The sequence below is a fragment of the Opisthocomus hoazin genome, chromosome 4, assembly GCF_030867145.1.
Source record: "Opisthocomus hoazin isolate bOpiHoa1 chromosome 4, bOpiHoa1.hap1, whole genome shotgun sequence".
In the NCBI taxonomy this organism is placed as follows: Eukaryota; Metazoa; Chordata; class Aves; order Opisthocomiformes; family Opisthocomidae; genus Opisthocomus; species Opisthocomus hoazin.
In genome coordinates this window covers 10,038,004-10,053,738 of record NC_134417.1, presented here as the reverse complement: position 1 = coordinate 10,053,738, position 15,735 = coordinate 10,038,004, and the positions used below count along the sequence as shown (strand labels likewise).

Genomic DNA, 15,735 nt, shown 5'->3' with positions numbered 1-15,735 from the left:
CCTGTATTCCACAGCGAGGGAACATGATTGATACCAGCACGGCCTCTGACTTATTCCTAGAAGTGTTTTTTTCATGTAATGTTCATGTTTTCAGAATAGTGAATTATAGATATCGCATTCCTGTTCACTAAACTCCTGCTCTGCAAGATCTGTTCTCCTGTTTCTCTTTTACTTAAACTTTTGCATCCATTTTCTTCCATGTTATTATAAATTAACATATAGATCATTGCATGATGGGGGGGTGGCTAGAAAAAGCTAATTCTTTTCTTTGGCATTTACTTCACAGGAGAGAAGGGGATATACAGAAATGCTCAACTGTGACTGAAAGCTCTTTCAGCTATGAAGACTATAGATTGCTTTTTCTTCTTCCCTGTCATGGCTGGATGTTCACAGAACCTACAGAGATGACACTGGCAAACATTCCTTGAATAACAGAAATATTGTTTGTTCTGTCATTTTTGCCCTTGCTGGTGTGCTTGTCATGAGCAGTAGGATGTGACATCTCACTCAAACAAGGACATGATGGATGTAGGAAATCCAGCACTGCCCCAGCCCTCCACATCAGTGTGATCCCAATTTAATATCTAAATTCTCTTAGCATCTAAATAGTATCTAGATTACAACTAATCTGGCTGAGATTTCTAGGGAAACTTCAGGAATTAGGGGTTGCTAATGAGCTTCTAACCCTCTTTAGGTCCTTTTCAGCACCCTAGCTTCCATTTTTAATGATCGTTACTCTCGCACAGTGAGCTGTAGCTCTCAGGGTCCCTATGGCCATGCCTACAAATTCCTAGCAAGCAATCAGATTCAGCAGAAAACCATAAGCAGCTGGTACTTCAATGGCCCAGTCTTGTCTTGATTGAAACCAGCAGAGTCTGTTAAATAAGCAGAGATGCTTCCACTTACATTTAGGCTTGTTGTGATCCATTAACTGTTGTCTGATTCTGTTGACGAGATCTTTAAGGAAATTTTGAATGAAAACTTTATGCCATTGCTGACTTTGATGGGACATAAACCATGCTTTATAAATCTATTGGAGATCTCTTAAGATGTCAATAATGAAGTGAATAAGGGTGATCTAGTTGCTATACTTGTATTTCTGAAAGGCTTTTGATGAAGTCCTGTGCTAAAGACTTTTAAGGGAAATGAAGAAAATACACAATGGATCTCATTAATGGAGTTCTGCAGAATCTGTTCTGGGGCCTGTCCTGGTAAATACATGATAAACTGCTGGGACAAGTAGATAAACAGAGAGGTGAAAAAGTTTGAAAGTGAGAGGAAGTTAGTTATTCAGGGTAGTAAACACGAAGACCACCTATGAGGAAACACAGAAGTACCTCAGGAGACTGTGTGGGCTAATTAAGTTTAGTATGCATGAATCTAAACTGATGCATGTGGGAAAAAGCAATCCTAAATTCACATACAAAATTATAGGCTCTGAGCTGACCGTTACGATTCAGGATTACAATCTTGGGATTATAATACTTAGTTCCATGAACACATTGTCTCAGTGCTGAGTAGCAGCCAAAAAATTAACCAGATGTTAAGGGAGTAAAAAGACTAGAGAACAACTCTGTGAATCAGTGTTCACCCATGTGTTGAACAGTGTACGCAGTTCTAATCCTTGCATCTCAAATGGGACGTAGTACAGCTGGGAAATGCACAGAAGTGCAAGAAGGATGGAATGACTTCCGCAGCAGCAACGGGCTGCATATGCTGGGACCGTTCACTTTGGAAGGGCTGCGATAGACCTACAAAGGGATGAACCGAATGGACAAAGTGGACAAGAATTGGGTCTTTGCTGTATCTGCTAATGCAAAAGCCAAGGACCGTCAAACAAATCTCGCAGGAGCCAAGTTCACAAGAAACCAAAGGAAGTTTGGTTTCTTCACGCAACATGCAGTAGATGTGTAACTTTTTCCAAAGGACATGGGGGTTGCTGGAAGTTCATATGGGTTCAAGAAGAGGTTGCACAACTCTATGGATGAGAAATTCATTAAGAATTATTAAATTGCAGAAACTGCATCCACTCTGAAAATCCCTGCATCTGAAAATAGTTGTTGTGTGGGAGAACCTGTGGAGACTGTCATACATGCCTCTTTTTCTGCTTTTTACTGCTCAGCTCCTTAGAAACCCTGCTAGAGACAAATCCTGGGCTCAGTGGACATTTGGTGTGATCTGCTATAGCTCCCTCTATATTCTAACAATGCTCTGGTTTTGTGCCTCAGTGGTGTCAGGAGAGATTTGGGATGTGTACTAATGGTTGTGGGAGTGAGAAACTTTTCCTTCTTTCCCATTCTTGGATGCAGTGATACATATCCGTTGATTAACCAACAAATGATCACCTAGTCCTTAACTGACCAAACCTGCCTTACCAGATAGAGTGCATTTTTAAACTATGCTCTAAAAATGAGACATCTCTGCAGTATTCGAGAAACCTGTAGCAAGCAACTATACCAGCTGACAGACCTCTGAGACCCAGAGTCTTACATAGCCCAGAACAAACCAAAAACATCTTCTGTATTGCCCAGGAGGAGAAGCTAGCAGAAATTGTGACAATATTTCCTTCATTGTGAATTTATTTCTAGTAGTTCCTAGACAGACAAAAGAAGAATAGAAATCTAGCTTCTGCATAAATGATGTTATAAAATAAGTTACAAAAGGCTATAGGAAGATCAGCTCTGATTGCCCACTGGTGACTTACTAATTTACAGCAATATACTGCTGTAGCAGAACAAAAATTTACTTTATTAAGCTTGTACTTTAAATCACAATGTGTAACCTGTATTACTAGTCCAGGAAATATGCTGGCAGTGATGGGAACAGCATTGCTACTGTGGCACAAACAGCCCAGACATGACTCTTCTGTTTCTCCCACTGCAGCTGTACATTAACAGCAAATTAAGACTCATTACCGCTAGCTCAGCTGCTCAGACAGATGAGCTCCCTTGCCCTAGTGAGCAGCTGAGTGGTGTTTTATGATCAAAGTTTATCTCTTCCCCACTCCTTTTTGAGTCCTTTCCAGTTGCTCCTGAGAGAAAATACAAGAACAGGTACCTCCACTTTCTCCCAAGTTCCCGATGTTTTTGGATGGCAGAGGATACATTTATCCTGCCAAACCTGGGTCCCCAGGTTCTCCTTTACTCATAATATTTTGGACTGTAGTTTTAGTCACATCATTGTCCCAGTAAAAGAGGATTATTTTATGAGATCTAATGTGTGATCTGTACACATCGTCTTTGAAGTAAATCCATTTTAAAATTTTCTAGTAGAAAGACTATGTGCAAATACATGATTGCTATATCCATGTATATTAAATACTTTTACACCAACCTAGAAAAGTTTAACTTTAATGTACTGATTCGACAAATACAAAAAAGGATCTAGAATTTTCACATCAGTAGATCAAAATGCTAATGCTTTCACTTTATTCTCTTATATTAATTATACTGTGTTAATTTCAAAAATAATTTTGATATTACCTGACACGGATTTTTTTAAAGTTTCTATGCTGAAGGGCATTTTGAAATTTGTGGTCCAATTCTGATTTAGAATGAAAGGAAATTTCAAAATGTTGTTATTTTTCCCTGGAAAAGAAATGCAGGAATTTCATCAGCTGTATTTCAGCCGTTACAGAGCAGACGGATTTATACGTTTTCTCAGTTTCTCTGTACAATCTCATCTTTTTACTTGTATGTGGCATTTATATAGATATACTTATGTGTGTGCTTCATTGTCCATTTGTTGTGGAAGTAGCCTTGTTTTTAGTCTATATTTACAATCTTTTAGCTCTACCAATATTGTAGACAACGAAAACGACCTCATTTCACCTGAAGAAAGAGGAAATGCATTCTGAATGTGTGTCATGAAGGAATTGCTTTTTAATTAATCCCTTTAGCTTCAAAATTATTCACAGCCTGAGGAGTTAGATTGAGCAGAATTAAATCTTTTCATATCTTTTTTTACTGCATATACTTTTTTTTCATCATTATATGTTTTAAGGAGATGAAAAATATGAATTTTTTCTTTTTTAATTTGATATTTTAGAATCCAGAATGTTAATTATTTGGTGTGAAATAACATGAAGAATATAGCTCATTCTATGCTATTATGCCATTCCAGTATTAAATCCTTCAGAAGATTTGGATGTGACCAGGCAATACAGAATTAATTTTTTAAATTCTCCATTTTTAGTGGTTTAAAATTATCAACTTCAGAAATTTTAGTCATGTTATAAATGGAAAGGTTTACTGATAGAAGCAAGGAAATATTTATGGGAAGAGGTGCTATTTTTTATGTGGTAAGTTGAAAAATGATTTGGAGAAAATGGATACTTGAATCATAAAAAACCACAACAAATAGAATTGATTGATTTAGATCAATATGGGATCTGGACAGGCTGGATTGATGGGCTGAGGCCAACTGTATGAGGTTCAACATGGCCAAGTGCCAGGTTCTGCACTTTGGTCGCAAGAACCCCATTCAATGGAACAGGCTTGGGGAGGAGTGGCTGGAGAGCTGCTTGGTGGAAAAAGACCTGGGGATGGTGGTCGACAGCTGGCTGAACATGAGCCAGCAGTGTGCCCAGGTGACCAAGAAGGCCAACAGCATCCTGGCTTGTATCAGGAATAGTGTGGCCAGCAGGAGTAGGGAGGTGACGGTGCCCCTGTACTCGGCACTGGTGAGGCCGCACTTCGAATACTGTGTTCAGTTTTGGGCCTGTCACTACAAGAAGGACATTGAGTTGCTGGAGTGTGTCCAGAGAAGGGCAACGAAGCTGGGGAGGGGTCTGGAGAACAAGTCTTGTGAGTAGCGGCTGAGGGAACTGGGGCTGTTTAGTCTGGAGAAGAGGGGGCTGAGGGGGGACCTTATTGCTCTCTACAACTACCTGCAAGGAGATTGTAGTGAGGTGGGTGTTGGTCTCTTCTCCCAAGTAGCAGGTGATAGGATGAGAGGAAATGGCCTCAAGTTGTACCAGGGGAGGTTTAGATTGGATATTAGGAAAAATTTCTCTACTGGAAGAGCGGTCAGACATTGGAACAGGCTGCCCAGGGATGTGGTGGAGTCACCATCCCTGGAGGTGTTCAAAAAACACATAGATACGGCACTTCGGGACATGGTTTAGTAGGCATGGTGGTGTTGGGTTGACAGCTGGACTTGATGGTCTTAGCAGTCTTTTCCAACCTTAAGGATTCTATGATTCTATGTTTTGAATTTCTAAGTGTGATTGCTTACATCTTGAAGATGGAAATGAAAACATGGCAAAATCCTACCCAGTTCAACAAAAAAAAATCCTCTAAAATAATGAAATTATACAAAAGAAAGAAAAGCAATATGACACTCCAGTTGGAAACTCTCTGTCCTGAGGGAAAATAAGTCTGCCTTGATACAAAATACATTATTAGAGGGGGTATTCTTTAAGAAGAGACAGAAGGAACTTCCATTAGGTTTTGACTGTCGTTGACACGTTAGGAAAATTACAGACTGCTGAGATGTTTCATTAAAAAGAATTCTACCACTTGAAACATCATGATTTCTTGGCTAGCATAGGTTTGTTTAGTTTTCAAGACCAGAAGAGATGACTATAATCATCTGCTCTGACCCCTATGAATAAAATGGGCCACAGCAATTCACAAAATTATTCAGGCCACAAGCCAGAGTGTAGCTTTTGGAAAAGTGCCCAGTCTTGAAAAGCAAAGAGCGTCTCAAAAAACCAACAAAATAAAACGTCTGGACAATATTTGACACTTATATCTGAAGTGTCAAGGAGAGGCTAAAAGATCTTTAAAAGGCCCAATCCGTTGTTGGGAGTTTGGGTTTTTTGTTGTCTTGGTTTTCTGTAATGGTGACTTCACTTGGCTGTCGTTGATGCCAGTAAAGTGTTATGGTAAAAGAAAAGTGTAGGGAACATGCTAACCACCAAGGATTTCCTTCCCTCCCCCCCTCCCATATAGTATTACCTGAAGTTGTTGCCTTGGCCCTGACTTTTACCCGTTCTCTGTAATGTGCTCATTTCCTTTTCTGAAGTCCAGTGACCCACTGGAGAATCAACCTCAGGCACTGCATCCCAAGGTTGAAATAAGTTGTAGTGAAAGCTGAGACTCCTGCACACTTCACTACTTTTTTAATTCAGAAGAATGGATTTATCTTACTTAATGAACATGTTTTAAGGAGACCTAAATAGCACAGAGTCCTCATGAAATTCTTAAACAAAGGTGTACTTTTCTCCATAGAGATACGACTGAGGCTGGCACTGTAATCTTATAGGAGTTTGTTTATGAAATAGCTAAAGGGCTAAAACTGTAACAACAAATAACAAACTCCTTCCACCTGTGCCCAAATTCCCATGTGAAAAGACGTACCAAAAATTACAGTTCCTTCTTTCTTCTGATGGTATTTATCTTGTCTGCTTTATTATTTTTTCCCCTATAAAGCTTAATTTGGATATTAGTCTGTTTTCACAGAATCACAGAATCACAGAATGTTCGGGGTTGGAAGGGACCTCTGTGGGTCATCCAGTCCAACCCCCCTGCCGAAGCAGGGTCACCTACAGCAGGCTGCATAGGACCTTGTCCAGGCAGGTCTTGAATATCTCCAGAGAAGGAGACTCCACAACCTCCCTGGGCAGCCTGTTCCAGTGCTCCGTCACCCTCAGAGTAAAGAAGTTCTTCCTCATGTTCAGATGGAACTTCCTGTGCTTCACAGAATCACAGAATCACAGAATAGTAGGGGTTGGAAGGGACCTCTGTGGGTCATCTAGTCCAACCCCCCTGCCGAAGCAGGGTCACCTACAGCAGGCCGCACAGGACCCCGTCCAGGCGGGTCTTGAATATCTCCAGAGAAGGAGACTCCACAACCTCCCTGGGCAGCCTGTTCCAGTGCTCCGTCACCCTCAGAGGGAAGAAGTTCTTCCTCATGTTCAGACGGAACTTCCTGTGCCTCAGTTTGTGCCCATTGCCCCTTGTCCTGTCACTGGGCACCACTGAAAAGAGCTGGGCCCCATCCTCCTGACACCCACCCTTCAGATATTTGTAGGCATTTACAAGGTCCCCTCGCAGCCTTCTCTTCTTCAGGCTGAACAAGCCCAGTTCCCTCAACCTCTCCTCGTAGGGGAGATGCTCCAGTCCCCTCACCATCCTCGTAGCCCTCCGCTGGACCCTCTCCAGTAGCTCCTCATCTTTCTTGAAGTGGGGAGCCCAGAACTGGATGCAGTGCTCCAGATGGGGCCTCACTAGGGCAGTGTAGAGGGGGAGGAGAACCTCCCTCATCCTGCAGGCCACACTGCTGGCTCATGGTCAACCTGTCGTCCACCAGGACACCCAGGTCCCTCTCCACAGAGCTGCTCTCCAGCAGGTCCACCCCAAGCCTGTACTGATGCATGGGGTTGTTCCTAACATTTCTAGTTAATGAAATCCACTATTTTTCTATTGTGCCTGCAGCTGGTTGTATTCTTTCTTTATAAATTTTACAGAGGTCCTTGGTCCAAAGTGAGAGTAAGTAGTACCTTAAAAGTAGTCCTCATCCCAGTGCGCTCTTCGTAAGTATGTAAAGCAAAGCACCACAACCGGAGAAAGATGCTGGGGTTCCCACAGAACTGATCTCCTGTCCTAAAGTGTTCCCAGTGTTTGTGGCTTCCCTGCAGGAACTCACGGATGAGCACGTCTGTATGGTTTGCAAAGCAGAGGTGGTGTCTGTGCATATGTAATTGCTTTGCTTTCCTTGTGTGGCAGAGACATGGTACAGGCAGCTACACTGTGACTCTCTCAGACACACACCAGCCTCTCCACCTCCCCCCCAAAAACCCACATCAAAACCCCAAACGTCCTTTTCTTGTGTATTTGTGATATACAATGGTGAACAGTGCAGTGGCGGAAGGTTATTACACAGCTCCTTGAGTTTTAACTTAGCAATTCAAGTTCTCTGAAGGGCTCTGTGAATTACAGGAGAACAGATCTTTTCAAGGTATTATAGAGATCAGGCAAGTTAACCCTGATTTCTACTGAAATAAGTGATTTCTCGTCTTCACAGTGTGCTGATTTTAATTTGCACTGAGGCAAGTGTCCCTTCAGTAAATCAGTCTTGCCTGGATGAGAATATATGCCTTTGCTTTTGAGATTTTGTTGCGCAACTCATTTTGCTGAACCATTACAGGAAAATAAATGCTTTTAGCAAGAATTTCGCGCTTGCCATCCTTCAATTGAGAAGTGACAGATCTCTCACCTACACGTTTCAGTCACTCCAAAAGTCTTGTTTTGCTTTGTATTTCCAAAGAAGTTAAAACAGGGAAACAAAATGAAAGTTGTACATGTTATACATCTATAAACATCCACATACACAAATATGTCAGCCCTTCAGCCCACCCAAAAGTAAGGAGAACCTTCCTGCAGAACTGAGGCAGCGTTGTTTGCTGTCTCGTGTGGTGTGCTGCGGAAATGTTGGCCTAGGCATGACCCTGTTACGCCAACTGCTATCATTCTTATGAATAATTACAGTCAAGTCAGCGGAGAGCTATGTGTAGGGAGCGGTCATTTTCATGAGTCAGACTTGAGGAATTAAGTGCTGCATTTTTGCAGCAGACTTCTAGATTTGGTTGGGAAGAAATGTTGCAGCTTGCTGTGTACATTGCCCACCCCAATGTCACTGTGTAGCTGAAGCTGGTGTTTAAGTTGGTGTTGTGTATTGTCACTTCACCCTGTGGCAACTGTTGCTATAGTGAGAGGCTGAGAGGCCGGTCATGGGGATGGCGCAAACCTCTCCATGGGCTGCATCCAAAGGGAGGAGGTGCTACCTGCTTCCAAAGGCATATCCTCTTCTCCTGACGCTTCAGATGGGTCACGTCTATGTCCAAAGTGTGCTATTTGTTACCTAAAAGGATATGCAACATGGTTTTCAGCCCTGTTACCAGGCTTAAAATAACAAATGATCTTCTCGGCATCTGGTACATTATTACAATGTTTTTATCCATGAACAAAGAAAATAGGTTTCAAGTTAGCATTGAAGACGTGTGATTTTGAGATAACAAACAGTTTTCTCATGGTCCTGCTGAGGCAATGGATCACATTTAACCTGTGGAAAGATTAATATAGATATCATGTGACATCTCTCTCACTCTTTGACCACTACTAAAGCACAGTACTTTGTGGTGTTATCCACAAAGGGGCAGGGCACTTGCTGTAAATTCCTTAACAAAATGTGGTGGTGTGTTTTTTCATTCACCAAGTGTTTTCTGTGTGTTTGAAGGGATCCATCTTCTTTCTGAGCCCAGATTTCTCTTCTCTCTTTTGGCAAAGCAACAATCTTAAATTTAGAAAACTAAATCCTTAAACGTTGAAAGACTGAGAGGTTCCTGCTGAAAGCTGCAGTGATTAAACTGAGAGCGGCGTAGTGCTGAGATTGCAACTATGAATGAGATATTAAAAAAGATGACAGGATCAAAAAATTTGGTCCCTTTAAACACAATGACATTTCTTGCATGAGAAAAGTGATTGGAATTTAGGCCACAGTGTGCATACTTTCTTATGTTTTAACATATCAAAACAGTGAAATTTCCCAGATTTTTTTTCACTCTGTACTATATTAGGATTAGAGTCTCCCATTTCTCTTTTCTCAAAGAAATAAGCTTCCAGTCACATGTTCCAAAATAGCTTCTGTGGTCTTTCTATAGCTATCCACTTATAACTTTACAAGCCAGGTCAATTATGAAAAAGATATAAAACTTCCTGTAAGAGTCAGGAATGCAGCTGACATTAAATAAGTATTAATAGATGGGTAGAAGAATAATCTCCTTATTTAAAAAAATGACAGTCAAGGTTCAGATTCTGATATTGTTGCCCATGTTGTACCTTACTTCAGGAGGTTCACTGAAATTAATGGGACCCGTTGGGCAGTAAGGAGGTGGACAACAGAAGTAATGTTTAGACTCTTCCTGTCAGTGCCAAGTCACTGGACTCTTTAGGCTGAATAATATTTATTAGAAATGACACATACATATAACAGGAATCTTTATCTTAAATTATAAGATATAAAAGCTGACTTAGGTATTTAAATAAAGGGAATGCATGCTTCAATTCCCATAAACATTAATGGAGATTTTACTGGAGTTTTAGGGGGAGTAAAAAAATCATTCCCAATTAATTAACTGCAAGAGAGCCATTCACCTCAGCATGATTTGGACCAGGTTTCAAGTCAAGAATGTTAGTGACTTCAGTGGACTTTGTTCTAGGGATTATAAAAGCATGCTCTGTAATGTTTAAATTGCCGTTATAAAACTAAAGGTATGAACTGAAGCTACAGTCACATTATTAGAAAATTGTCATCCGTAATAAATAGATTAGGGGGAATACCCAAAGCAGGGCTAATACTGGTATTTACAACAAAATTCAAGCTAGGCTATGAAAAAGAGTAATGATAGTTGTCTTCCTTGTTATGAAATTGTAGTACAATTATTACTGCTAGAGGTCAACAGAATATACAGACAGTTACAAACATGCCTTAAACCAAAGATGCCTTTATCTAGTTTGGTATAAAGAGAAATTTATTATCTGATATTATTAGCACTTCTGTATTGCCCCTTGAGCTAACTTTGCAATACTCCCAATGTGATTACCGTTCAAGGTTTTTATTTAGACTTTGGTGAAGAAAATTACTGCAATCTCTTGCTCTTCATATGTACCTTCCGAGTCAGATATTCCTCCCCAGAAAACTTTCCAAAAGGATTCATTGGTGAAGATCCAAGTGCAAAATCAAAATCTTGGTCTACTGAAATGGTGGTGCCTTTCAGCACAGAAAATAAGTGCAAAGTGCATGTAAGTGTTAAATCCATACTGCTACTGGTACTTCCCTGTCAAATATAGTTTTCTGTTTGCTTCAGTATTATTTCTCATGTTCCAAATCATGGGGTTTTCCCGCATTTGTCACCTCCTTAGTCATTTGGCATGATTTCCTGGTTGTTATTTTCCAGCAGTCATAATTTTATGATATTACTACAAACCTTGCCAGAACCCCTTTGTCTCACTTTAAATAATTCTTCCACAGTCTTGTAGTGTGCTTTTCAAACTTCGGTAGCCATCTATCATGTCTTTTCTGTCTTAGCCAAACTACATATACAGTTCTTTCGTTACCACGACACATGGAAAAAGGAAAGATGGATGAACCAGATGTGATTATTTCTGCAGGAATAAGGTTTTCTTACCTAAACAGAGGACCATTTAATGTGAAAAAAATCTTGCAGATTATTGGCCTGTGTAACTACACTTATGAAGTTTTCTAAAAGCACACTATTGATTTATTTGTCTGTGATGCAGTGTTGTTACATTGTACATAGAAGCCTTTGCAAAATGCAGATTGTTGACCCGGTCCTATAAATGTTTACTCATAGTTTTAAGATTCAAATGTTTTGACCTGATTGTATAACTCTTCATTCTTAAAAAAATTATATACTACTGTAGTATATTGGTATATTGAATATAAACACTCGTCCCATCCTGTCGTCCCCCCCCCCCCCGAATTATCCTGATAAGCTGTTAACAGTATTTCTGGAATAATATCAAACTCTACATGTTGTGCATTTCTCTTATAGCCTAATGGCTTGCAAAATTTTGTTTTTAAAATATAAATATTTTTTTAATTATAGAAGAAAGAAATTAAATATGTTTCAGTTCTATAACTTGTTTGCCAAGTTTCAGCCCAGAGCAAAATTTTTACTGTTGAGTTACAAACCTCTGAAAATAGAGATTTCTAATGGAAACACTGACACCACTTTAACTATAGTGGTACTAGCAGTGCAGTGTAATATACACTAGAAATAGAAAACAAGATTAGAGATGGCATTTAGGACATGAGGCCTTCTCCAGGCTGTGGGAAAAATAATTGTGTTCTATTTTTTTCCACAGCCTGAAAGAGGCCTCCTAGTCTAAGTGCCACCTCTAATCTTATTTCCTATCTGTACTGTGTATTTAACTAACCCATTTTTTAATTATTATTGACAGCAATTTGTTGCAGTTTTAAGTACAAACCCATATCCAGATTGTGGTTCCCTAGCTAGTGTACGTCAAGGTGATGGCGAAAGTGCCAAGGAGACCCAGCACTTTGTAATATTTCTGTGTCAAAGGGTCACAGCCCTGCAGCTGGCTGGATTCTGTCACTACCACTGTGCCAGCAGGTGAATCAGGCAGGGGAGAGTCCCTCACACCTGCATCAGAGCAGGGACCCACAGAACTGTGCATATAGGCAAGCTACTTCTTCTAAAGGCAAAGTAAAAGTTGGCAATTAAATACACTTACTTTGGAACCTCTGGGAGCAGTAACCAAGATAGCCAGTTACAATGTGCAATGACTTCCACCACCACCTCTTCTGGAGCAGGCCACATCTTCCACCACAATTTAGCCTTGAGTCAGGGTCCCGAGTACTGTAAAGTGAGAACATTGCTGAACACTAAGAAATAACTCGGTAATATGTGGCTCTGGGCTGGGTTGCCTTCACCGCAAAGCTCTGGTGTTAACACTGTCAGAATGATTTCTCCATCACTGTGGGCCACCATCAAAGGAGGGACTTGGTATTGACTCAGAAAGGTAGCTAAGCTCAAGAGGTATGTTTTTGAATTCCCCATGTTGAACTCTCCTTCCTTAGCCATCTTCCAACTCATAGCTACTTCAGTTTCCTATTCCCTGCACTACAGGATAATTGCCTGTACTCTTATGTGGCCTTTTAATGCCTACTGTGGTGCTACTGTATTGCTTTGTTGTGATCTTGCAAGCTCCATTCTCAGTGTCGGGTAAAAAGGAGCAATAAGCAAAGAAACTACCATTGCAGAACAAATGCAATTGTAATTACTCCATCCACACACCAGACTAATATCAGTAGGAGATCCACATCCTTAGGGTGATCAGACAGACAGAATACATCTAGTCTGCCTAAATTGATGTAATGGGCAGGGTAGAATCTTGCTCTACATTTGAATTGCATTTTCAGTACTCATCAGAGCAATCCTTTTTATTGCTACATTCACAGCAGATAAAGATACTGGAAGCTACTGCCCATTCTTCAAGAAACGTATCCTGCAATGTCAGTATTAGTGGCAAATTTCTTGCTGAAACAATTGCCTAGTGCAGATGCTTTGTTCCAGTGCTGTGAAAGCTGATACACTTATTAATGCAGCGATAAACATGACCTATTCTGTTCCGTATGTGTAAGTAGGTGTGTAATACTGTATATTGTTTGTATGCACAGTGTCTTCTTGGCAGGTAGTCTGCAGCCAGCAATTGCCAGCTGCTAAATGTTCAAGGAAACATGATTTGAATTGCTTTCCATGCTGTGGGAGAGTGGCCAGGAAAACAATTCACAGTTAATATAATCAATGGATTCAGTTCCTGTAGCAAAGATATAGAAAGATTTGTTTACGTGTGTACATTTTTTGGATTTAATTTTCAGAAAAAGAGGTGAATAATAATTATTCTCTCTTGCACAAATTACACATCTTAAAGCCTAGGCTGGCTCCCACAGAAAATCTGGAATATTGGGTTGGATAAAGCTAAGCTTTCATGTTCATTTTTCAACAAGATTTTGACATTGTTATTGGCACAATACCTTATTCAACTTCATGTTGTTTATAGATACAGGAAAATGTCATATACTTTCTTTAATTCTTAGAAAATATAAAAATTCTTTAAAAAAAGTTCTTTCCAGTGGTTACATCTTTCAGTGAACAGTAATTTTTGCAGAAGCCAAATGAATTATATCGTCATTTGACAAAAAGTAACATGATGATTTGAAACGTCATTAGTTACTGAAGCTGCTGTCGCAGGCTGGTAACTGCAATACTTGTTCATAGGCAACTGCTGGGAAAGAGAATGTTCTTCCAAAAACCTTCTTGGTCATACAGGGCTATGAGTGTGGGGCATGAGGAACTGGTAGAACAAAAGTCTATGTTGGGAAAGCGGAAGCCTCCACTTCAGGATATAGCTGTGCTAATCGCTGCACATGGAATGCTAAACTATTCCTGGAGACATGTTGAACCTACCTAACACTCACATCAGAACACCGTGTTGCACCAGCCGCTGATGTCTCGCTTGTGACAGTCTCCAGACACATTTCTGGCCTGCAGGGCTGGAACAGGAGTTTCTCAGAAAAGGTTCTCTACACACACGAGCAGCAAGGAGTTAATCTGAAGGGGCTCTGTTAAAACAGTGCAATGGAGTGAGTGGGTACTAATAGTAGTTTCACCTGATTCAGCCCGTGTGATCCAACATAACTCTGGTTTAAATGATTACGTGGGTTTCCATGCAAAAAACAATTTAACTAACCACACAGTATCGCACCTTCTGTTACCCTGGCACAGCTCTGTGTACAGGTGATTCTGTCCCACTCAAGCTGAAAAAATAACCATGGCCTGTTGTTTGGTAGATGGGAGGAATGTATTTACAAAGCAAAGCTCGTAGCTGGCAGGCATGGATCTGCAGCTTTCACCAGCCACGCAGGTCCTTCATCCCAAAAATGTCTTGTATTTTCTCTCTAGGCACAGGCAAATGACCTTGGAAGTGCTGCGGCACTAGGTCATATGGTCAGTACTAGGTCTTTTTCCTTGTTTACTCTTGAAACATTTTGTGTGGTGATTCTGAGCATATACGATACTACTGTTCCTTCACACTGTCAGAGACCGTAGGAGATTAACTGTGTGCAGATAATGTGCAAGGGAAAAGAGGACGTGGCAAAATTTACCTGGGTTCAGCACTAGTTCTGATTTTCCAACACATACAAATTTGAAACTCATAGGCGGGAAATCAAGCAAAGCAAACCAGCCTACTGGCAAAATTTGCTGAAGTGTAGGTAAACTAAGGCTGTGGGCTTCATACAGCTTTAGGTCGAGCTTATCCAGTTCTAGCAAAACTTCATGGCTTCAAGCTGCATTTCTTTCTCTGAGAAGTCAGTTACTATTTCCTGGTGGTTTATTTCTTTCTTGTGTACCACAGGGACGTGACAGTGGAAGCTCAATTTCAGTGTGCACACACAGCATTTGCGTTATCTCATTCCAACAGCAGCCCCTGCTCTGCATCACCTTGTTCATAAGAGGCAATAAGAAGAACGTTACAATGCTAAATTGTGAAGATTTACAGCAACAGTTTTCTGTGGTAACATTGTATTTATGCTAATCAGAAGCTAGTTGAAATATCATGCTGATATTATAGTACCACTCACACATAACCCAGAAACTATTCACCGTATTTCTCCCCACATTCATCTTACAACTTGGTAGCCATGTTGGCTGGAGCTGACTGAACAGATTTGCACTGGCTGATGAAGTCTTTTTCCTCTAGACTCACCTTGGTTGCTTTGCCTCCTTGAACCTTTTCCTTTAAGTCACCTTGGGAATCAGTGCTACTGGGAAGCAGCAGAAAACCTCCTGCAAGAGAGGATTTATGTCAGCATGACATTGCTGAGGATTCGCAGTGTGTCTACACAGATAACTCTGTCCTTCTGTTGTTTCCTTGTGGCCCCTTTGGATTAGGCTTTAAAGCTGACCATCAGCTCACTAACTTCTAGGTGCCCTGACTCAAGCTGAAGCTCCTGACTGCTTGGAGTTGGCTCCTCACTACTTTACCACTCTGTCTTTTTCTGTGCACTAGACATTCTCCGCTCCACTCCAGAATAGTTATTGAATCACAGTTTCCCAGATGCCAGGGAGTGCCAGAGCCACTACCAAATAGGTTCTTTACCTGGTTCAGTGACTCTTTTGCTACT

The 15,735-nt window shown here is 40.7% G+C and overlaps 1 long non-coding RNA gene across 5 annotated transcripts in view; it reads left to right on the top strand.

Moving 5' to 3' along the window:
* The window catches only part of LOC142361100 (uncharacterized), a 249,289-nt gene that overhangs the window by 203,384 nt on the left and 30,170 nt on the right, over positions 1–15,735 (top strand). For 4 of the 5 annotated variants that reach the window (XR_012763624.1, XR_012763627.1, XR_012763626.1 and 1 more), the window contains one exon: positions 287–6,843. The exons of the other annotated variant lie outside the window; for it this stretch is intronic. This is a non-coding gene — a long non-coding RNA (uncharacterized LOC142361100). Of the gene's footprint in view, positions 1–286; positions 6,844–15,735 lie in introns of those variants that run through there. 5 annotated transcript variants of the gene reach the window in all.